This window comes from Prinia subflava, assembly GCF_021018805.1.
Source record: "Prinia subflava isolate CZ2003 ecotype Zambia chromosome W unlocalized genomic scaffold, Cam_Psub_1.2 scaffold_22_NEW, whole genome shotgun sequence".
Lineage (NCBI taxonomy): Eukaryota > Metazoa > Chordata > Aves > Passeriformes > Cisticolidae > Prinia > Prinia subflava.
In genome coordinates this window covers 7,522,749-7,547,439 of record NW_026960606.1, presented here as the reverse complement: position 1 = coordinate 7,547,439, position 24,691 = coordinate 7,522,749, and the positions used below count along the sequence as shown (strand labels likewise).

At 46.9% G+C, this 24,691-nt stretch overlaps 1 protein-coding gene across 1 annotated transcript in view; it reads right to left on the bottom strand.

Annotated features, from left to right (window-relative positions):
• Positions 1-24,235, bottom strand: part of LOC134564882 (highly divergent homeobox-like) — a 61,871-nt gene extending 37,636 nt beyond the window's left edge. The window contains exon 1 of the mRNA XM_063424164.1: positions 23,444-24,235. The gene's annotated coding sequence lies outside the window, so the exon portion shown is untranslated. The remainder of the gene's footprint in view (positions 1-23,443) is intronic.
• Between the last annotated feature and the right edge of the window lie 456 nt (positions 24,236-24,691).

Here is a 24,691-nt window from a genome sequence, read left to right as displayed (position 1 = left end):
AAAATTGTAATAATTTGGAGGAAGGGGTTTTTTACATTCTCCATTCCAAGGGAAACTCCAGTTTTCCCTGACAAATATCTGTCTTTCCAAACCAAGACAGAATTTGACACCCCCTGAAGGCTGGAAATCTGGATTTTTAAGAACATGTAAGGGTTGTTTTCCTGGGATATAACCAATGCTGGCTTCTGGACCTTGGGATGTGCTCCTGCTCCTTGGCTTTGTCCAAAGCAGTGCTCAGGAACTCAACCAGGATGAGGCCCAGGCTCCTCATGGGCCAGCAGCAACTCCTCAGGTCAGTTCCCAGCACTGGAACTCCCTGAGTTTCACTGTGAGGACACAGGAGGTGGCCTGGACAGGACAACACTTTGATGAACACAATAAACGAGACACTGATTTGTTAAGTGTGAAAATTCATGCCCTGGCTTGGGAAAGGCAAACATTATTGCCAATATTATCAATATTACCAAACGCACAACAGCATCCTAACGGCAAACTGGAGCTTGATGCTCTTTTTATACAATCTATGCAGGCAAAGAATGTAATCCTCTGGGTAGATATCAGAAAAGAAGAGCCCCATCATCACAGATTTCCAAGACAGGGCCTTTTTTTGTCCCAGACAGGAGGCCACCAGCTGAGACAACACAAGTGCCAGCCAGGAACAACCTGCATCCAACTTGGTGCCTTGGGAAGCAAAAACGTCACCAGTCACAAGTTATTTTAATGCAGTACACGCATCACAATAATACAGAATTAACCAAAGGACAAGACACCTGCCATCATCCAGCAGGAAAATAAAGGGGATGTGGGAATCTTTTGTAGCCAAGCATTTTTGAAAATTCTGAATGGAAAGGAGGAGAGGGGTGATCTACCTAATCTTTGCACAAGAGCTGCTTCTAATATAAAGCAAATAAAATTATTAAGGGCTCGAAAGCATAAGCAGACATCCAACTGCTTTCGCTTTATTCTCCAAGACGATTATACTATGTAATGGTAATAAACGTTAAGAGTTCAACAGGCTTGTACAAAGAGATTGATATCTAGAATTTGGAGTAAAATGCTTGTAGGCCAGAGCTTTGACTTCAGAGTTTACTTTCCTCTCTATGTCAACAGGCAATAGAAAAATCAGTAATTACCAGTTTGTAAAAATTACTGTTTCTTTGAATTAACAGATAAAATAGATGATTTTTCAATCATATTTTTTACCTCTGTTCTCAATTCTTATTAACCCTCTCAATCCAGTGCATTACTAAATTCAGCATAAGATGCATTACAAGTCAGGTTTGCCCAAGTTCTGCCTCCCCCAGAACATTTATTCAGTCACAGTCAGAGCTGGGCAAAGGAGACTTGCTCTGAATAATCTAGTCCTTAAAAAAAATTATAGCAAGCAAGAGAGGAGACAATTATTAGTCCATTAACAAATCACTAAAGTTCATAATAATCTACTTTCTCATGTTGAGAACTGCCTTCAGATCTTCTGTGTGGATACACAATGATGAGGCCACTGACTGATTTACATCATTTTTAAAGAACATGGAAGAGTTATTTTGTGATTCTTTTTCCTCCTGCATGATTGGCAGGATCCAGCTTCCACTCCTGTCTACTCCTCTTTCAGTACCAGTGCTCCTGTTTTATTTAGTGGAGCTCAGTTCCCACAAATGACCTCATCAGAAAGAGTTCTGAAACTTCCATCTTTCCAGATCCAGCTGAAGTAATCCCAAAGCTCCAGTGTTTCCATACACAGGCTTATCACATCACGCTCTCCAAACAGTTCATCAGTTGCAGTGAAGACTCTTCCAACAGCAAGATAAATTTTTAAAGCCAGACCTGATGACGTGCAAAGGAAGACCTGTGTCAGGTCCTTGACACGTTTTTTAATTATGTGGATTTCTATATCCAAGGTCACTTCCTTGTTAAAATACTTTCATTGTTCCATTTGTCATCTGTAATTTAGATAAAGACAGGGCGGAGGGTTTTGATTAAATCACTTGAACTTCAGATAAACCCTTGAGCATTGCATGACAGGTTTGGCCCAGCTAAATTCAGGAGAGATTATGCTCTGTTTTAATAACTCATTTTTGCAGTGGATTTTTGAAAAGAGGGACTCTATTTGGGGTTGGAGACGGAGCAAAACACAGGTCCGACCAATGTGGTTAATAACATACGTTCTCCTCTTTATTCTCAAAATGGCTGGTTTTATACAGTGCAGAATAGTTTACAGTTACAGGTGCATTTCTATTGGCATTCAGCGTGAACAAGTATGTAAACTATTTCAGTTTAAGGCAGCGACCGTATTTCCATCCTAACTGTCTTAGCTAAAGTATGCACACACCTTAAGTGAATTTCTAACTGCGCCACAGGTTTATCTACTACTACATGGGCCCAAATCTGAGGCCTTGCAGGCCCAAATCTGAGGCCCAGTTTGGGATAGCTCAACCTTCATTCCATAACATCCTGCTCTTGCTACAAGTTCCCTCTTTTTCTTTAGAGCTATCCAAACTGGCTCTGTGCCATGGCTCACTATGCATACAAGCAAAGCACAACTTGATTCACCCAGAAAAACCCCATGATCCCAGCCATTAAAAGCAAAAAGATAAAAGCACAGTATTCAGTCCTTGCCATTCATTCATACACAGGTTCTAAAGTCCCAAAATCGTCTGCAGTCTCTTCTTCTTCTTCTTCTTCTTCTTCTTCTTCTTCTTCTTCTTCTTCTTCTTCTTCTTCTTCTTCTTCACTGCCTGGTGATGTATCATGACTGCAGGCTTCTCTGTTGTTACTGGGATGGTCGATGTTGCCTCCTGTCAACGCAGTTGCAATGATGTGTCCCTGTTGCTCTATAGCATCTTGCATGGCTGCCGTGAATGCTGCTGTCTTGTTGTCTTGTTCAGCTCTGGCAACTTTTACTAGCATCTCATTGACTCCACAGCCTTGGGGAAGGGAAGCTAAAACAGTCCTGGTATGTGAGTTGGCAGTCTCAAAGGTAAGGGAACGAAATAGATGTTCTTGCACTTCTGCAGGTAAATCTGGGGCATCTTTCAAAGCTGCAGATAGACGATCGATAAAATGGCTGTACGGCTCGATTGCCCCTTGTTTAATATTAGCATATGATGCAGGCTTGTTCTTATCTGGCACTAGTAGCAAAGCTTTGTGGGCCAATGCCTGAGACAGCTGATGGATTTCAATTGGAAAAGTTAGTGGCACATTGGTAGTCGCGTAAGCGCCATGTCCAGTTAGCATATCTGGTTGTATACAATAAAATGGGTCTCAGTGTTTGGTGTTTGTTGGCTTCTTCAGTTGCAAGACTTCTCCATTCTCTTTCAAAAATAAGAAATTGCGAAGGAGTTAGCAGCAAGGTTGCAATACTTGAACAATCTGCGGGACAGAGAAGATCGGCTGTAAAAATAAACTGTATGATATTTTTAGCTGCTTCAGCTTTGATTCCGTGGTTAATTACAGTTTGTTTGGCAGATTGTAATACTTTCCACTCGTGTGGTTGCCATTTTGCGGTGTTTTGCTCAATTAGAACTGGACAGGCGATTGAATTTGCAGCCATGAAGCCCCCATCTAAAATAGCGTGTTTCCTAATTGCGGACCAGCGCTTCTGAATTGGGTCTGTTTGGGTGGCAGGCAGTGCCATCTGCTGGGCAGCAGGCGGTAATGCCTGCTTAGATTGCAGAGATGAGAAAGCTGACAAATCGTGTTTTTTGTGGAGAAATCCTGGATGCTTCAATTGTTCGTTGCTCTAATTGGCTCTAGCGATTAGAAAGCTCAGCGAGTTTAGCTGTTATTTGTTGTAATTCATCCGACCTCTGCATCTTTTCTGGTGGTCGAGGTGTGCAACGAACATCAGGCTCAGAAATCTCTCCCTCAGAGACGGATTCTGGCAGGGGGCACTGGGATGCCTGTGGATGGGTGATGGGTTTTGCTGATGCAGGCTGCGGGGATGCAGGGGCTTCAGATAGAGCCGGGTCTGAGTTCTCAGAAGCTGGCATGGGCGCAGCCATGTTTGTTTTGGTCACATGTGCCAATGATGTCAGCTCCTTTTCCAGTGGGGAGAAGGCTGACACCGCCCCGCTCTCGGCACTGCCCCGAACTCTGCCTCCTTGCTGTGTCACTTGTGCCCGCCCCGCTCCGCCTTCAGCCCCACCTGCCTCCTCATCTTTCACCATGCCCCCTGAGCCTGGTGGCCGAGATGTTTCCTGTTCGCTCTCATTCTCCCCGGGCGTTGGTGAAAGCACTTCCTGCGCTCGGTTCACGTGATTATTCGCTGTATCTACAACTTCACGTAGGGAAGAGCAAAGCGGAGCTGCATTGCCTCTGACGGGATGCGTGGAATTTATACCGAAAAACCTTGCTACTTTAGATGGTTTTTTCAGCTCTTTTGGCTCGGAGAGGGACACTCCCGGATGAGAGGGAAGGGGAGTTGCTTTTTCTAAAGCCAAAATGGCGGCTTGGGCAGCTCTGCATTCTACAGCGAACGTTTGTAAGGTATTTATCACTTTTTTCCAAATCACACTTAACTCTAAACAAATTTTCGCTTCTTTCCCTTGCGAAATAACAGAGTCCCATAATAATTCACCTATTTCCTTCCATTCTGCTTCGCTAAAGAGAAGCGATGGCTGGTTTAACTTTCCTTTGTTCTGAGCCCATAGGGTTAACTGTTCTATATCAGTTTCTTTTATCTTTTTGACCCTTTTTGAGGCAATTGTTGCTAAGAGTTGCACTGCTGCGCGAAAATCCTTCTCCATGTTTTTAAAATCCTTTGTCTCACTCACGTCAGCTGCTTACCTCTTTCTTCCACCGCGTGTCGCTGTTCCCCTTCGGGTGAAGCAGACGAACTATGCTCTCCAATCCCAGCTCTGTAAGCTCAGTGCTGCTTGTGTCCCGTTCGTTCTAATATTCAGTCCGAATCTTATACACAAGACAACCCAAGCGGCAGAGACTTTCACCGCATCCAAGCGAGATCCATATTTAAACGAAAAGTTAAAAAATCAGAATAAAATCCGCATTGAAGCGTAATAAAATCAGAATAAAATCTGCATTGAAGCAAAAATAAAAGGCAAAAAAGAAGTCCCAGTTCCAGGGCACCACTGAAAAGAGGGACTCTATTTGGGGTTGGAGACGGAGCAAAACGCAGGTCCGACCAATGTGGTTAATAACATACGTTCTCCTCTTTATTCTCAAAATGGCTGGTTTTATACAGTGCAGAATAGTTTACAGTTGCAGGTGCACTTCTATTGTCATTCAGCGTGAACAAGTATGTAAACTATTTCAGTTTAAGGCAGCGACCGTATTTCCATCCTAACTGTCCTAGCTAAAGTATGCACACACCGTAATTGAAATTCTAACTGCGCCACAGGTTTATCTACTACTATATGGGCCCAAATCTGAGGCCTTGCAGGCCCAAATCTGAGGCCCAGTTTGGGATATCTCAAGCTTCATTCCATAAGACATCCTGCTCTTGCGACAGATTTTAATCACTCATGAACTACACCTGCCAATCAAAGTCCTGTTAAGATTCCTTGGTAGCCTCTGCCTTGAATCCAGTAAAGCAGAGCTCAGAGGATCCCTGCAGAGACCATTAGAAAGTGATTTAAATATACAGATTACAGGATCCTCCAGCCACAGAGTTATGAACTGAGTCATAACTGCAGTTTACATTCCAACATCTAAACCTTCAAATAAACACGTGATATTTATTAAAGCTTTTTGTGTCTTAGATGTACCAAATCCTCAGTCAACAGACAGTTCTATACCATTTTCCACCAATTTCACACCAGTCTGAAGGACATCTGGCAATATTCTGTCTCTGGCAGGTTGAAAGCTCTCTGATATTATGTCACCTGTAAAGTGCAGATGGAAATCAGTTTGCTATCGGCAGTTCTTAAGTGCTGATTCTGAATATCCAAAGCAGTACCCTGTGTTGAATAAACCAACTGGTAGATGTTTTGGAGCTCCCCTAGAAAACCACAGATTCCAGAGCCATCCCATTAATCCAGGAGGATCTGCCTCTGCATATCCCACCTGCACAGGCAACAAGTTCTGCTCACTTCCCATGCCTGTCATACGTGGGAATTTACCTACACTGAGTATTCAAACAGCTGTAAGAACATAATGCTACTGAGACAAATTAATACCAGATATGTTCATCAAAGGATTATGCCGATTATTTTTTTGGGAAGTATTACACGTTCAGCATCAGTTTTCATGATTAGAACAAGATATGAACTCTTACATTTTCTTTAACACGGGAAGTAATTTGCAAAGTGCTAAAATTACTGAACATTTAGGCAGCCACACCAGTGTGAAGGGAATCACCAGGTCACACACCTTCATCACAGACTATTATTCAAAACAACCTCAGCAACTTCCAAAGAAATAAACTCCTTTTCCCAATCTGTCCACCTACAGAGCACTCCAGTCTCTTCAGGATTTTTCACCTTTGTCTTGAACCTCAAACTCCAAGTTAGAAATCCACATGGATTTTTATCATAATTTCATTTTGATCTTGACTTGCCAAGGTTAGCAAACATGAATGTGAGCTTTTGGGAAGCCAGGTGTCCAGCTGGTTGGCAACACATTGGCACTGAAAAGAGAGTTTGTTACAGAAAAGAACTCTGTGAAATTTAATAAAAATCAGGTAAAGCATGCAAACAAATTCCATGAATGTAAGTTGAATTTTCACTTTAATAAAAGAGAAAGGTGACAAAGCTGTATTTAAGGATTCAACATCAGCCTGGTCTAATAAAACAAAGTACATTGGTGTCTCTGGCAGTGCAGAGAATAACTTGTGACAGCTGAAAGAGCAGGTTTTCCAAGGTTCCCCTTGCCCCTGCTACTTGTCCTAGGCCAACCAACACTGGTAACTCTCCACTCCCGTGGTCTCCCACTCCTCAGCCTGCTGTGAAGCCAACAATATAAAGATGTTTTCACTGGCTTTCTGAATGCTAATTAAAAAATATGCTTATTGTAAGATCCCTCTGCCATGTCATGGTTTGGGAGGTGTAAATGGAGTCCAAGTGCTGTCAGGCACTGGGGACACTGGGGGATCCAGGGGTAGTGACTTATGAGGACCAAGATGGGAACTCCAGGGCCTTTAGCTTGTCCCAAGGACAATTCCATGGACACCCTGCAACCGTCACCAGCTCCTCAGCAGATGACATTGGGGATGTTCTTACCGCTGAACTTTTTCAGGCTTCTTTAGTGGTTTGAGCAACTTCTCTCCAGTATTTCCCTTCCATCTCTTCTCTGGGAAGAGCGAGAATGAGGGTAGATGGGAGAGCATGCAGACCTCCAGCAGAGTTTGATCCTGAAGCCATGGTTTGCTTCATGGAACAGGTACTCAGTGCACGATTCCACAGTGTCTGCTGCAAATCCAGCCCTTCCACCCCAGTTACTTCATCCAACATTCCAAAATCACGAATCTCTCCAGGGAGACCTGGTGAAGCCAGGTCATTCCTTTTTAGCAACTGTTGTATTGCACTAAGTAGGTTAGCTCATTTTTGATATATATTGCACTGGGTGGTTTAAATATGTGTTGTGCCTTCCCATGGATCTGTGTGTTCCCTTTAACCTGATCTTCCCTGTGCCCCCTCCCCCTGGGTCAAATCCCCACTGGTTAAGGGTCTTAGCCCCCGCCCCCTTCCCTCTCTCCCAAGGGCATAAAGTTACCCTGCCCGAGAAGAACTTCCTCTTTCCCTTCTCCGGACCTAGATAAGAAGGTTCTGTATAATAAACTGTGGGACCTATCCCGAGAAGAGAAAGTGCGTCTCTGTCTTTTGCCTTCGGTCCTTTGTCCAGTTATCCCCTCTGAGGACTACAGCTAGCCCGGGTTGGACTTCGGGGGCGAGGAAACTGGACAGAGTTGACGCCCAAATGTGAGGCCTCCCTGCGAGGTTGAGACCTTACGCCATAGCTGGATTTCCACCTGTGGATTTTACAAGCTTTTGGGACAGCCAACTACCTGAGCCAGGATTACTGTCTTTTGCACGGAAAATCTGGTGAGGGACGGAACCAGCAACCCGTCACAAACCCCCTGGATGGATCGGTTTCGGATGAAGAACCCTTCTACAGCAATCCTGACCAGCCGAAGTCCCAGGAGGGGGTAAGTGCACCTTTCTGGGAAACCCCGAAGTGACCCCCGAGTGCATGGGGTGGCGGAGCACAAAACTCCGGCTGCAGAAGAGGGCGGCCCAGCCCCCACATGGGTGGGGAGAAGTTCAGGTTCACAGGGGAGAGCAGCAGCTTCCAGGCGTGGCAGGAGGGGTTCGGGCAAACGTGGGCAGGTGCTTTTATCTGGAGTTTTTGCATCTTTCCCGGCTCCGGCAGCTACGCGCTGCTGCAACGTCTGTGTGGCTGCCAGCAGCATTTTTAAAAGCCGCGGGCTTCTCTTCACGTGAATTTCTCCGTCTTGCCTCACTGTTGAGGGGAGGAGAAACTGAGCCCTTTCATTAGTCCGGCTGTTTCTGCTTTCGGTTTTGGTTTGTGTTTAGCTGCAAAAAGGGGTAGATATAAAACTGTGCAGTCTGCATTTTAACATCAAATATGGGGGCTAAACTCACTGCACAGCAAAGAGGCATTTAAGTTCTATCTCTGCCTGGGAAAAGTTGGAGAGTTATTAACAAACAGAGTGGAACTAGAAGATAAAATAGCATCTAAATTTCTCCCAGTGTTCCTTTTAATTCGGAAAGAAGAGAGAGATGGAGGATCAGCCACCACAAAACCCCCCTCCCACCATTTCCCCTACTCCTTCTCCCATTCCCTCTGCCCCTGAGCTGAGAGAGATGCACAGGACAACCCAGAAAATGCAAGGGAGCCTGGCCTGAAAGCCACAGTCCCCCTGGTCCTCCGCCTCTTTTTCAGAATCCTGGCTCTGAAAGCTGTGCACAGGCTGACAGAGAATTTTCCCTATACCCCTCTTTCCCGGCTTCTGTACCTAGTACTTTTTTTGCTAGCTCTGAAAACAAAACCCCTTAACCCCATCGCCGAGCCAAACCACGTGGCATGGTCCCAAGACATGCCCGGGCATGTAGCAGAGATCCAATATGGCCGAAAGCACATGGCCAGCCCTCCATCTTACCCCTCTTCTTCCCAGAATCCCTTTCACCCACATGCCCCCTCTCCCAACCCCTTCTGGTCCTACAATCTCTTCCTCCCCCAGATGCCCCCGCCCCCTCCCCCATGTTCCCGCCCTACATGACATCATCCTGCAACCCCACCTCCCGATTTTGCAATCTCAGTTCCCATGGATACCCCGCCCCTCCAGACAGTCCACCCCCCTCCCACTTCCCAGGTCCCACACCCCCCCTTCCAACACCCAGTTCCTACACCCCCCACCTGGCTCCCACACCCCCCCACCCAGTTCCCATGCCTACCCACCCAGCCCCTGCAGGGCTGGGGGTCTGGGTAGTACAAGGGCCAGGGTTGCCGAGATTTCCGGGGCTGCCGAAGGCAGAGCCGGACTTGGGACTGGGATTCCCGGGGGTGCCGGGGGCGGAGCCGGACCCAGGGCCAGCATTCCCGGGGCTGCTGGGGCCGGGATTGCCGGGGTTCCCAGGGCCAGGGGGTGGAAAGAGGAAGGGGGAGGAAGAAAACAAGCTCACTGCCAGTCCCCATAGAAACAGGACCGAGTGGGAAAGCCCTGATAATCAAAGCCAAGCAAGTGAAAGAGTATTCTTAGCTGCTCCTGTACAATATACTGGTAGAGATAATGCAACCAGAACTTACCAATCTTTCTCTTACCAAAATAAAAAAGAATTATGTAAAAACCAAAAAGAATTTGGCCGAAATAGTGAAATATTTAGAAGCATGATACAAGCTACTCTGTCCTCCTTTGAGCTAGTCCCCACAGACCTCAAAGATATATTCAGGTGCCTTTTAACTCTCTTAGAGTTTGACCTCTGAGAAGACACCTGGAAAAAGACTTCGAAAGATCTTCTAGAAGAACTTAAAAATACCACACATGGTGCTAAAAATTTAGAAGGGACAGACATAACCTATGAGCATCTGTGCGGTGAAAAACAATGGGCTAATCCAGAAGACCAAACTCAAGCATTATCCAAATTCATTCTAGAGAAAATCTGTAAAGTTGCAGGAAAAGCTTTTAACCAAATACCAACAGTTGTATCACCAGGTAGCTATGTCAATATTAAACAATATGATTCAGAAAGTTTCTTGCAGTTCATTGACCGATTAAGAGCACAAATAGAAGGACAAGACCCAGTGGCACAAGTAGAACTACTTAAAGAGATGGCTCAGAGGAATGCCAACGAAGCCTGCTGCAGAGTAATTCTAGGACTTCCCATTGAACCTCCTCCCACTCTGACACAAATAATAAAAGCATGTGCCAGGAAAGCAGAGCTGTTCAGCACAGCAGAAGAAAAGCCCGTACCGAACAATACAAAGATGGTAGCCTCTGCAACACCAGAAGTAGAGAAGCAACAGACTTCACCAAGACAGCCTCGACACATCATCTGCTACCTGTGCAGAAAGCCTGGACATTTCACCAGAGACTGTCCCCAAAACCAGCAGCAGAAGAAGAAGACTCAGAAAGATGAAACAACCGACAATTGAAAAAACTAAGACTCGAGCGCAAACCCATGCCGTGCCATGACACAAATACAGCAGGTCCTACTGTAGAAAAAGACTCTCTCTTAACAGAAAAAGAGAAAGGGAAGCTGGGTGCGGGGAAACAAAAAGAAAAAATTGGCAAATGTTTATCTAACAAGGCTTTCCACCTTGCAGGCATTTTAAGCTTGTAACTAAAGATGCCTTTCTTTTCGGATCTACCCACTGGACAGTAATTGAAGTAGAATTGCCAGAGAAATCACAAGACTTGACAGTAGATAACACAGGACTGGACAGTGAGTATTTTGTTATTGGGGACACAGCACACAAACCCATGGAGATTGAGATTGTTCCCATGACCATTAAGGGAATTGGGCCCAAACTCATTCTTTTGGCACGTTGCCCTCAGCCACCCTTCTACCTGGCCAAGGGGCAAATCATCGCCCAGGCCATTCCCACTCCAGAGGAGGTCCCAGTAAATGACAAAACACCTGACGTCTATTGGGTAGAAGTGGTTGGAGAGGACAAACCCATTATGAGGCGTAACCTGACACGTGGGACAGACCATCTCCACGTGGAGGGCCTTTTAGACATGGGATTGGACGTCACGATTATACCGGAAAAGATGAGGCCTTCACACCGGGACTTGCAACCCATGGCTGGCAGACTTCAAGGTATAGGAGGGCTTCAATTAGCAAAAATATCAAAAAACATTGTGCAAGTTGAGGGGCCGGATGGAAAATTGGCCAGTGTTCGTCCATTTGTCATCGACTATAAGGCTCCCTTGTGGGGGAGAGATACCATGTCCCAGTGGGAGGTCAAATTAGTTATCCCTAAAATCCCCCAGGATTTTTAGAAGTGGCCACTGTGGAGCGCCCTACCCAAGAGTTAATGTGGCTGGATGACACCCCAGTCTGGGTAAATCAGTGGCCACTATGTAAGGAAAAGCTTAAGGTGCTCAAAGAGATCATAGAAGAACAATTAGCCAAAGGCCACATAGAAGAGACAACCAGTCCTTGGAATTCCCCGGTCTTTGTAATAAAGAAGCCAGGGAAAGATTAGTGGAGGCTCCTCCACGATCTCTGAGACATAAACAAAGTAATTGAGGACATGGGGTCACTCCAACCAGGGATGCCTTCCCCAACAATGCTCCCTCAAAATTGGCAATTGGCTGTCCTAGATGTCAAAGGCTGTTTCTTCCAAATTCCACTACACCCAGAGGATGCCCCACGGTTTGCCTTCTCGGTTCCTACCATTAATCGAGAAGCCCCAATGAAGTGTTACCTCTGGAAGGTATTGCCGCAAGGCCTAAAGTGCAGCCCCATGATCTGCCAGTGGTAAGTGGCTTTATTGCTGTCCCCGGTATGTGCCAAAAGAAAAGAAGCTATCATCCTCCACTACATGGATGATGTGCTTGTGTGTGCTCCCGATGACACTATACTCCAACACACACTTGACCTAGTGGTTAAAGTTTTAATCTCCGCTGGATTTCAACTGCAGGAAGAGAAAGTTCAAAGGGTGCCACCTGGGAAGTACCTGGGCCTGGAGATCACCGCGCGGACCATTGTTCTGCAAAAATTGGAAAACAGAAGTGAACCCAAAACCCTACCAGATCTCCATTCCCTGTGTGAGTCTTTGAACTGGGTCAGGCCCTGGCTAGGTCTCACCAATGAGGACCTAGATCCCCTCAACAAGTTATTGAGTTTATTGAGGGGGGAGAGAGAACTGATCTCTCCCAGAGAACTGACCCCAGAGGCAAAAACCGCAATAGAAAAAGCACAAAAGGCTTTGGCTGAGAGACAGGCTCACCATTATCAGCCCGAGCTGCCTTTCAATTTCATTGTTCTAGGAATGTTGCCACACTTGCATGGTCTGATATTCCAATGGATCGAAGGGCAGAGACATTCACTCTTAATAATAGAGTGGGTCTTCCTCTCCCGCCAATGATCCAAGACTGTCACAAGGCCACAAGAGATGATAGCTCAGCTGATCCAGAAGGCCAGGTTGAGACTGCGTGAGCTGGCTGGTTGTGACTTTGCGTGTATTCACCTCCCGGTCAAGCTTTCTGGGGAGGGAAAGAACGCTCCCGAGAGGCTGATCAAAGAGATGTTCGAGTGCCTGCTTCAGGGCAATGCCAACCTCCTGATGTCACTGGACAGCAACAGTGGACAAATATCAGTCCACGCCCCATCTCACAAATTGTTTAATGAAGAGTTCCACCTCATTCCTTGTGAGAAAAGGAGTTTTAGGCCACTCAAAGCTCTCACAATGTTCACTGATGAGTCCGGAGCATCCCACAAGTCGGTGATGACTTGGAGAAATCCCCAAACTCAGCATTGGGAAGCTGATGTAGAGTTTGTGGAGGGATCGCCCCAGGTAGCTGAACTGGCCGCAGTAGTGAGAGCTTTTGAGAAGTTCCCAGAGCAAATTAATTTGGTCACGTACTCGGTCTATGTGGCGGGGGGGGTTGTCCAGAGCTGAGCAGGTGATCCTCAAAGACATTGAGAATGAGCATCTCTTCAGGCTTCTCTCAAAATTAATTTATTTTCGCATCCAACTGTCCAGTTTCCTCGCCCCCGAAGTCCAACCTGGGCTAGCTGTAGGCCTCTGTCTTGGTTTGAAAGACAGATATCTACTAGGAAGGGGCAGGACCTCCCTAGAGATGGAGAATTCAAATCCCCTCCCTCCAAATTATTCCGATTAAAAAAAAAAAATTTAAAGGAGCTTTCAGGAAGAGGTATGGGGGTAGGAATAACAGTTCTTTACTAGTATATATGACAAAACGACAAACAAACAACAACTACAGCATCAATAATAAACAAAACCAAGAACCTTGAGGGCTTTCTTTTACAAAAGCCCAGAGCAGTTTGATCTTGGTGCCCCTGCAGGGCTCTGAGAGGCTGAGCTGGAAGGGAGGAAAGTCCTGGACCGGTGGAAGAGATGAGGAGCTCTGCGCTGGCAGCTGGAGCAGCAGGGGTGTCCCGGCAGGGCTGGGCAGTGCAGGGCTACAGAGTAGCAGTGGAACCTCCAAGCTCCGAAGAAGCAGCGGCGGTGAAGGGAGAGGCTGGAGAAAGCGAGCTCAGGATTCCTGGGTACACAGCAGATGACTGTAGATTTCCCAGGACGAGGCAGAGGCAGAGGGCAGCCTGACTGTCCTCCTCGGCGCTGAGAGCAAGAGTGCCTCCCCCTCCCCCAGATCTGTCTTTTTACCTTTCCCAAAGCTCATCATCTCTCCCCTCTGAGGGACTCTCCCAGGAACTCAGAAACAATAGGTGTAGCCTCGTGCTGCCATATCTCTCAAGTACCCCTTTTTGTTCTGACTAAGTAGTCATCAAGGCTTCTTAGAAACTTATGGGAAAAAATTCTGTGAGAAGAAAAAAAAAAACCAAATCTAACCCCCAACAGCCTCAGAGGGGATAACTGGACAAAGGACCGAAGGCAAAAGACAGAGGCACACTTTCTCTTCTCGGGATAGGTCCCTGTCCTGGGGTGACAGGACATTTTCATGCTTTGTATCCCAAATCGTGTGTTTCTGTTCCCATGTTCTCAGTTTGTTTTGTCTATAGCTGAGCCCCTCCCCCGGCTGCTGGCTTTTGGCTTGCTTGCTGCTAGCTTTAGGCTGCTTTGCTGGCTTTGCTCTCTGCTTTTTTGCTTGCTTTTTGCCATTTTTCTGCTTTTGTGTTTCCCCTTCTTTCCTTCCTCCCTTCCCTGAAGACATCGGACCTGCTTCGGGCCCTGATTCGTGAACGTCAAGGGAACACCCCCCGGAGTCTGCACCTGAGAGAAGCTTTGGCACCCTCCCCAGCAGAGACTGCTCACCCTCTCTTGGACTGGTGAAAACATTTGTTGTCATCTCGGACTGTTTTCCTTGTGTTGGGGAGTGTTTTTTCGTTGTTTCTCAATAAACAAGTTTTTTCCACTTTTCCTCTGAGGAAATTCCTCCCGAACCGGGTGGTGGGGGAGGGAGTTGTGGAGATTTTCCCCTAATTTTGTCCTAAACCAGGACAAACATTTTTGGTGGCCCGTACAGGGGGGGGACGATCATACAAAGTGAAAACAACTTTATTCTAATAATATTTTGGTTTCAGTTGTTTTGTGGGCATATTGGTATGTCTCTTTTTGAAGTTATAATGTCATTTGGAGTGAAAGCCTGCCTCTATTTCTGGTCATTAGGGTTCTTTGAAGTTTTAATACCTTTGTGGTCCCTAGGTTTATTTTCTTATCCAGAAATAGCTCTGGTATTGTCCCTGATGCGTAGCTTTTGTAGCAGTGGGGCACTAACCAAAATATTTATCGGGCTGGGCTTGGTTGTGATGATTTGCAAGAGGTTTATAAAAATGTTGCTATCGGTTCCAGGAATGTATGGTTCATGGTTGTGGCTGTGTGCTCAGTTTGTTAGGGGAGAAGCAGGGGAGGAGGCTTTTCAGCCTTTGCTTTCCTTCTTCTCCTCTGACTTGTTTACATCTCTATTAGAAAATGTTTGGTCCTCCCTGACTGCTAAGGACACCATCTTTCTGGCATTTAATTTAGTAAGCTTTCTTTATACTGTCTGCAGTTTATATAAGACGAAGGCTGAGATTTCTAGAGGGGCTGGTGAGACTCCTGATTTAGGAGTAAAACCAAGGGTGAAGAATTCTGAGTGGCATGGGAAATGGGAGGATATGGGCCGAATTTTAAAGGAGTTTTCTGATCCTGTAGTCTGGGACTTTTCATCTGAACAAATTCAGAACCCAGCTGAGGTGGTAAAGTACCTGAAAGAGAGGTGCCATGGTAACACTAAGGAGGAAAGGATCATTGCAGTGAGCTGGGCCCTAGCACATGCTTATCGCACCCTGCTAGATACTGTAGGGCAGCAGATAGAGGAAAGGGAACAGGGAGATAAATTAGTTACTGTCCCAGTCACTCAGGCTGCAGCAAACATCCCAGGCTCCAGGCCAGTAGTTAAACCAGAGAGTAAGCCTCAACCAATGGCTGTTGCTGCAAATACAAAAGGTGGAAAGTGTAAAAGCAAGACTGACCAAAGGGTAGAGGATGATGATGATCCAAGAGAAGGACCATCACCAAAATCAGAGACCACAGCAAGTGGCATAGATTCCGGAGCCAATATTGATTCCTTCTCCCTGAAGGACCTTCGAGGCCTAAGGAAGGATTATAGGCGACAGCCCGATGAATCCATAATTAGTTGGCTAGTCCGCCTTTGGGATGAGGCAGGGGAGGCTACCATTCTGGATGGCACTGAAGCGAGGCATTTGGGATCCCTGTCACATGATCCTGTCATCGACCAAGGCATGATGAGGAGGGCTAGCCCTCACAGCCTCTGGGAACGGGTCCTGGACAGCGTAGCACAAAGATACCTGTGTGCAGATGACCTCTATATTCAGCAGACACGGTGGAAGACCATAGAACAGGGGATCCAATGCCTGAGGGAGATGGCAGTGGTAGAGATCACTTTTTCAGATGATATAACAACTAGGAATCTGGACTTCGTACCGTGCACACCTGTAATGTGGAGGAAACTTGTGCGCCTTGGGCCACCTGAATACGCTTCTGCTCTAGCAATAATGAAGCGGGATGAGGTATATGAGACTATGCTCGATATGGCAAAGAAGCTTCGGGCATATGCGGATACTGTACATGGCCCGACTCATGCCAGAATTGCAGCTGTAGAAACACGACTGCAGAAATTAGAAGACAAAATAGAGGAAAGGTTCCCTCCACCCACCATGCCACCAATGCTACATAGAGCAAGTGGATTGCCCTCATTACACAGCGCACCCAAATTGGGAAACTAAATCGTCCTGGGATTTTGGAGGTAATTACAAATTGGCCTGAGGGTGAAAGCTTCAGTCTCACTGGTGAAGAGGGAGAAGAGCAAGTGACCCGTGCTGAAGAAGCTCCACCATATAACCAACTGCCGGCAGAAGACACACGCTACGCTCTTTTTACTGATGGTTCCTGTCGCCTTGTGGGGATGAACCGGAAGTGGAAAGCAGCCGTATGGAGCCCCACACGACAAGTCGCACAAGCTATCGAAGGAGAAGGTGGATCGAGTCAACTCGCGGAGCTCAAAGCTGTTCAGTTGGCCCTGGACATTGCTGAAGCGGAGAAGTGGCCAAAACTTTACCTTTATACTGATTCCTGGATGGTAGCCAATGCTCTGTGGGGATGGCTGAAGAGATGGAAGGAGGCGAACTGGCAGCGCAGAGGAAAACCAATTTGGGCTGCTGAAGAATGGAAAGACATCGCTACCCGGTTAGAGAAACTACCTGTGAAGGTTCGCCATGTAGATGCCCATGTCCCTAGAAGCAGAGCTAATGAGGAGCAGCAGAACAATCAGCAGGTAGATCAGGCTGCAAAGATAGGGGAGTTGAAGATAGATCTTGACTGGGAGCACAAAGGAGAGCTGTTCCTAGCACAATGGGCCCATGATGCCTCAGGCCACCAGGGTAGAGATGCCACCTATAAGTGGGCACGAGACCGAGGGGTGGATCTAACCAACCATGGATAGCATTTCTCAGGTTATTCATGACTGTGAGACATGTGCTGCCATTAAACAGGCTAAGCGGGTGAAGCCCCTCTGGTATGGGGGGCGGTGGTCCAAGTACCAGTATGGGGAGGCCTGGCAGATTGATTACATCACGCTGCCTCAAACCCGCCAAGGCAAGCGCCATGTACTAACCATGGTAGAAGCCACTACGGGATGGTTGGAAACCTACCCCGTGTCTCATGTTACAGCCCGCAAAACCATCCTGAGCCTTGAAAAGCAGGTCCTTTGGAGGCATGGTACTCCTGAGAGGATTGAGTCAGACAATGGGACTCATTTTAAAAATAATCTTATTAACACCTGGGCTAGGGAACATGGCATCGAGTGGGTGTACCACATCCCCTACCATGCACCAGCTGCAGGTAAAGTGGAGAGGTACAATGGATTGTTAAAAACCACTTTGAAAGCACTGGGTGGGGGGGTCTTTCAAGAACTGGGAGCAGCATTTAGCAAGAGCCACCTGGTTAGTTAACACTCGAGGTTCCACCAACCGAGCAGGTCCTGCCCAGTCTGAGCCCCTTAATATAGTAGATGGAGATAAAGTCCCAGTGGCCCATGTCAGAGGTTTGTTGGGGAAGACAGTATGGATTAATCCTGCCTTGAATACAGGCAAACCCATTCGTGGGATTGTCTTTGCTCAAGGACCAGGTTATACCTGGTGGATAATGCAGAAAGATGGGACAACCCGTTGTGTACCTCAGGGAGATCTGATTGTGGGATGATATCATTGTTTGCTGAGCGTTACCACCATTATCTGTACGTTAGATCATACAGATATGAGACAGAAGGAAACGTGAAAGTGTCAAAGGTCTGAGCAAATAAGATGGAAGGAAATGTGTAAGTGTGGAAGGTTTGAGCAAGCGAGAAGAAAGTTTTTTCATTGTGTTCAGTAACATGTTCACGATACGGGATAAGGGGTGGAATGTCCTGGGGTGACAGGACATTTTCATGCTTTGTATCCCAAATCGTGTGTTTCTGTTCCCATGTTCTCAGTTTGTTTTGTCTATAGCTGAGCCCCTCCCCCGGCTGCTGGCTTTTGGCTTGCTTGCTGCTAGCTTTAGGCTGCTTTGCTGGCTTTGCTCTCTGCTTTTTTGCTTGCTTTTTGCCATTTTTCTGCTTTTGTGTTTCCCCTTCTTTCCTTCCTCCCTTCCCTGAAGACATCGGACCTGCTTCGGGCCCTGATTCGTGAACGTCAAGGGAAAACCCCCCGGAGTCTGCACCTGAGAGAAGCTTTGGCACCCTCCCCAGCAGAGACTGCTCACCCTCTCTTGGACTGGTGAAAACATTTGTTGTCATCTCGGACTGTTTTTCTTGTGTTGGGGAGTGTTTTTTCGTTGTTTCTCAATAAACAAGTTTTTTCCACTTTTCCTCTGTGGAAATTCCTCCCGAACCGGGTGGTGGGGGAGGGAGTTGTGGAGATTTTCCCCTAATTTTGTCCTAAACCAGGACAGTCCCACAGTTTATTACACAGAACCTTCTTATCCAAGTCCAGAGAAGGGAAAGAGGAAGTTCTTCTCGGGCAGGGTAACTTTTTGCCCTTGGGAGAGAGGGAAGGGGGCGGGGGCTAAGACCCTTAACCAGTGGGGATTTGACCCAGGGGGAGGGGGCACAGGGAAGATCACGTTAAAGGGAACGCACAGATCCATGGGAAGGCACAACACATATTTAAATCACCCAGTGCAATACATATCAAAAATGAGCTAACCTACTTAGTGCAATACAACAAGCAACTAATGGAAACAACTCGATATCAAGGAATACCACAAAAGAAAGAACGACTATAAAGAAATGGGAAAAATAATGTAATCAAATAATTCAGGAGTTACTCAGCTGTTCTGCAGTTACTTGAGAGATCTGGGGGAAAAAATAAAAATAAGGAGCAGCATAAGAAGGAAAAATAATTTCTGCCTACAATGTGTAGCAGTATGATCTTAGTCTCTAAAAATCCTAAAATGTTTGGATTGCTGAATCAAGTAAACATTTACAAGGAAAATCTTTATACTAATACTAACTAATTTGAAAAATAGGAAACAAACCCATAATTATACTCACTTCAAACAGCAATAGAAACTAGTCTTGGATGTCAAATAAATAATAAATAAATCAACTCGAGAGTACAAGCCACCAGGAAGTAACTAAGTATAAAAAATATTTATGGTATAACACATTCTAAAACTGTCACAGATTAACACAGTGATAAAAGGGAACAATCAGTTTCTAAGAGTTTTCTTTTTTAACTTCAGCTCCAAAAAGGCATTTGCCTAGAAAAAAGTCACCTTACAAAGACTATTTCTGTTTCAGACTCTCCATCTGTAACAGGTACAACACGAGAATCAGCACACTCCCAATTTATCTTTTTTTTGCTCCCTCCACAGATCTCCAGTGGCAAAAAATAACAAGTCTTAGTGCCAATATAAATCTGAGACAAAACTGGAACTATGGTAAGAAAACTACTATAGACACAAATAAAACAAGACTGCAGTAGTGACACTATTCCTCCAGCTTTAGAAACTTGAACTGAAATCATCTCATTCACTTTCCACGACTGCCAAAAACTCACCATTTTTTCCACATCCCAAATGGAAAGAAAACAATCAACCAACCAACCCCCTAACTTACACGCTATGTGGAGATACTACTGGACGCACATCAAGCAACAACCTTTAATAATCTGAATTTGTAGGTTGGTGCCTCTTTCCTACACAGGCCAAACCAGTTACAACCACTCACTCCAAATGCAGTAGATGAAGCTGATGCTTGGGTGAGTGTAATGTACAGGCCATCTTGTAAAACTACTTTTAAATATCCGTGACTTGCAGAATAATTGCTTCCCTCTCCACTAAGTACAGCGTCTGTAGGATTGTATTACCGCCCTACCTATAAAATGCAGCCCTTTATTAGGGACAAATTACACAGCCCTCAGTAACTTAATAACATAGTAACCCATGACCACAACACTGCAGGTTTATGCATCCCATCCTGCTTTACTGATGCAAATGAGATGCCTGACTGCAGCTGGATTAGCCACGAGTTTTAAATAAAGCATGTACGTGTTTTGTAAGACCTGTGTCAGAAAAAAGGGAAGAAATATTAAGATGCAGTGCTACTCTGAACATGTGAGCTGCTTCAGGACTCCAGCTGGGGGGACACAGCACTGTTTTAGGTCAGTTATGTGTGATCTTATCCATAGAATGAGAAACCCACAGCTAAGAGGGCAGGGGACAGGGTTGGGGACTGCTCGGGGCAGGAAAGTGCCACACAGGCACTTCCAGGGGTGAGGCCTCCAGAACAGCACAGCCAAGGACATGTCCTCCTCATCTGTCGGAGTCCATGTTTCCATGGATCCTCCACAGAGAAGTGAAAAGTACAGAGATAGAATTAAAGCCTTTAGAAAAATTAGAATATATAAAAGCTTTAAATGCACAAAGTAGAAATCTAACCCTTAGCTTTAAGCTTTACATGCCCTAAGTCCTAGTTCAGTGTAGAAGGACACAGCTTCAGGCTTAGTGATAGAGTACAGACATAACAAAAATAGAGTAGAGTACTGTTTATAATTTTTAGTATGAGTTTTATGTACAACAAGGTAGAACCTTATGCTAGTAAGATAGAGTTTTACGTTAATAGATATGCTATGTGCGTAGGTTTTGACGCTGATTTTCGTAGTTTTACGAACTTTAGAATTGTACCTAGATTGGTTAGTGTGTAGATAAAAGATATGAATATGCATTTTGCAATTTGGGATAAAAAGCCTCTGGGTCAGTTGGTCGGGGGATTGATTGATCAATCCGATCTATCGATCCAACCTCCACCTCCTGCAGCCTGAGGAAGGAGCCTTGCCAGGGAGCCGAATGGGATTCTAAAGGTATCATCTATTGTAGCCTGGCATCTGGGCCCTGGGGTCCTGTCCCTTCCTCCTGCGAGGGTTCGGGACCCCAGGGAACTCTCCTGGCCCCTGCGATCCCGTCCCTTCCCTTTTTCCCTGTGGCGTTTGCCCCGGGACTCTGTTCGGGGCTGCTGGGGAGTCTGTGAGAGTTCCTGTCTCTGCAACCGGGAACTGCAAGAGTTTGGGACCCCGAGACCCTTCCTTGTCCCTGTGACCCTGCTTTCGGGAACTCTGCCAAGTTGGGGACCCTTCCACTGCCACTGTGATCCCTGCAGCCGGGACCCCTGTCTGGGATCTGTGATCTTGTGTTCCCTTTCTGTTATTGTGACCCCACGGTTGGAAAATCCTGCTTGGGGTCAGATGGGAGGCTGATTTACCTAGAGGCTGTAATGTCAGATATGTGCTTTGCTTATAGTCTTACTAGTTCTGCTTGTTAGGAATTCTGTGCTTTGTTTGCTGTTTCATTAGAACTCTGTGTGTTAAGATTTCTATGCTTTAGTTATTGTCTTGTTTAGACTTTGTTTGCCTAGGTTTGTAATTGGTTGTAGAATAAGGCCGCTCTCAGAACTCTTCGCCTTCAGATATGTGCTTTTGTATAAATAAACTACTTTATTTAGATACTAAGATGTGGTAAGATCTTTAGAGACTTTATACCCGTACCCAGCCTAGGCACTCATCCTCAAACACCTGAGGGATAAAAGCATGGTAGCACAAGGCCCCCCCATCCAACTACTATGACTGGCCGTGCCTGGCACCACAGCAGGCCAATACCATGTGTGAAAAAGGCACATTGTATGTGTGGCTCTACGCAGATATTTACTATATGTAATCTGATAGATAGAAAAGTTATACTATATTAACATTAGAATAATGTAGTGAATATAGTTTTGTAATTAACAATAAGTTATAGTACAATAGAAGCTGTGTATGTGTGTTATATTTTTATTTTTGCTCAAGAAGAAAAATTCCTCAGCACAGAGATAACATTCAGAGGCCCCTAAACCTTCTAGTGAAGAAGAATTTATAGCCTCTTATCCACAGAACCTAACTTTCTCAAGGATGTATGCTCTCATGCGTTCTTTTAATTAACAGAAAGCTTTTGTGACAAGAAACAGCTGAAAATTACTTGTTTTACGTAAGATATGAATAGTCATAAACCAAAAGCTTAAAAAAGAAGATTCCTCTTTGTTCTGGGCCCTTTTCCCTCTAGCCTTTGTCTGGAAGGGGGGGGTCTTGGGTGGCCCGGGCTACCTTCTTTGCTTTTATTGTCTCATTATTTGTCCTGTCTCTGAAAACTTTTTGAACTTTTATTATTGTATTAATTTTTTTGTAACCAATTTTTATTCTTTATTAAATTTTCATAAATTTCAAAAAGCGAGTGATTGGCGTTTATTACACCATGGAATCACAGAAGGGTTTGGGTTGAAAGAGACCTTCAAGTTCATCTTGTTCCCCACCCCTGCCAACATAGGCACACTGAGGCACTGGGGACACCGGAGCACTAAGGACTGAGGCAACCCGTCACATAAGAGGACACAGTCTTAAGCTTTGCCAAGGTAGGTTTAGGCTTGACATTAAGAAGAAATTCTTCATTGAACAGGTGATAAGATATTGGAAGGGGCTGCCCTGGGAGGTTTGGAGTCCCCAACCCCGGTGTCCAAGGAAGGCCTGGACGTGGCACTCAGTGCTCTGGGCTGGGTGACAAAGTGTGCATCGGGCACAAGTTGGACTAGGTGATCTCAGAGGTCTTACTCGACCTCAGTGATTCTGGGATTCTGTGACTGAAGCACCGGGGAATGAGGAAATTGGCGATGACAGGATCTGTGCCAGGGGAGGCTTAGGATCGACATTATAAACAGTTTCTCCACAGAAAGGGTGGTCAGACATTGGAAGGGTCTGCCCAGGGAGGTGGTAGAGTCCTCGTTCCTGAAGTGTTTAAGGCAAGGCTGGACGTGGCACAGAGTGCGGGCGGTGTTCGGTGAGAGGCTGTGCTGGGGATCCCGGGGTGTTTCCCAGGCTCTGTGACCGTGATGTTTCTGTGACTATGACTGAGACATCCGCGGTTGAGGAGCCACTGCCGGGCTCGGCGCGCACGCGCAGAGCGGCCCAGGCCGGCGCAGGCGCGCGGGATTCCCCCTGGCGCGCGCGGAGCGGCTGCGCGCGCACGCGCAGTTTCCCCGGCAGCTCCCGGCGCGCGCCCGGCGCTGCCTTCACCCCCCCCCCCCCCGCCCCCGCTCCCGCTCGGGGCCGAGCCAGGGGCGGGGAGGGGGGGCGAGAGGCGCAGCAGAGTCCGCGCGGGCCTCCCCCCACCGCCGGGCCCGGGGCTGGGGGAAGGGGGTCATCGCCGGCATCATCATCACCATCTTCTTCTTCCTCCTCCCTTCCCGCCGCGCCCCTCCCGCCCGGGGGCCCCGCCGCGCTCCCCGCCCCCGGGGGGGCTACCCCGCGCTTACCGTGTAGCGCGGGGTCGGCGCGGGGGCTCCGGGCTCGGCCGGGCTCGGCTGGGTCGGTCCTGGCGTCACACAATGAAATCAGCGACCCCGATCATTAATTCTCATCATGATCGTGACGTGCGCGCATACAGCGGCCAATGGTGCTCTGCGATCAGCGCGGCCCAGACGGCGCCCGCCCCCGCCGCCCGCCGGGGGGGCGCGCACGGGAGCGCAGGCACCGGGAGGGGACGGGGCGGCCACAGCGCCGGCCCCCAGCGTCCCCGGAACCCTGCACCACCCCCGGGCCCCGGGCCCGGCCGGCATCACCCCTAGGAGTGCTCCTGGAAAACGATTCCTGAAATTCCGGGGAGAGAGAGAGAAAGAGAGAGAGAGGGAAGGAGTCCGCAAGCTGTGTAAATGTCTCCAAGAGGGTGGTGCCAGGCTCTGTCCAGGGACACGACAAGGAGCAGTGCCCATAAACTACAATACAAGAAGTTCCACCTCAATGCGAGGAAGAACAACTTTCCGTGAGGGTGGCAGAGCCCTGGGAGGGCGTGGAGTCTCCCTCTATGGAGACATCCCAAACCCACCTCTACCTCTTCCTGTGTCACCTGCTCCATTGTGACCCTGCCTTGGACTGGGTGATCTCCAGAGGCCCCTTCCAACCCCAGCCATCCAGTGATTCTGGGGATGGCCATCCCTGTGACCCTGCTGGATTGTGCAGCCTGGGCTCACATGGAGGTTGTGCCCAGTGAAACCCAAAAAGCTCCATGAAGGACCAGGGCTTTGTTTGCATCAATATTATGGCACACAAGAAGTAAAGCTTTTATTTCCCAGGATGGATACTGTTATAAATGCCAGTACTATATTCCAGTTAAAATAATAATTTGGTTTATTAATAAAGATCACAGAATTTCGAAAACCCACCAACAGCGGACAAACTTGACAGAGTTTTCCCGGGAAAATGCCAAGGGTGAACCATGAGATACAGGGCCTGGCAGCCTGCTATCTCCCCTAACGGTTCACAAATTAGCCCGATTCGGGGCTTGGTTTTTATACACTTTATTCTGCCCTCGGCAATATTTCCCCATATTTCCCATTGTTTCCCGACTAGCTATACAAATTCAGGAGTTTCCCCTGACCAAGCAGAAAAAAGTTATTTTCTCAGTTCAAATGTTAATGTCCAATTTCTATAGGTTCTTATGGTTGATGAATGATCGAGATAAGGATGATGTTGCTTGAGGATCTGTGAAGGTGGCAACCAAGGTG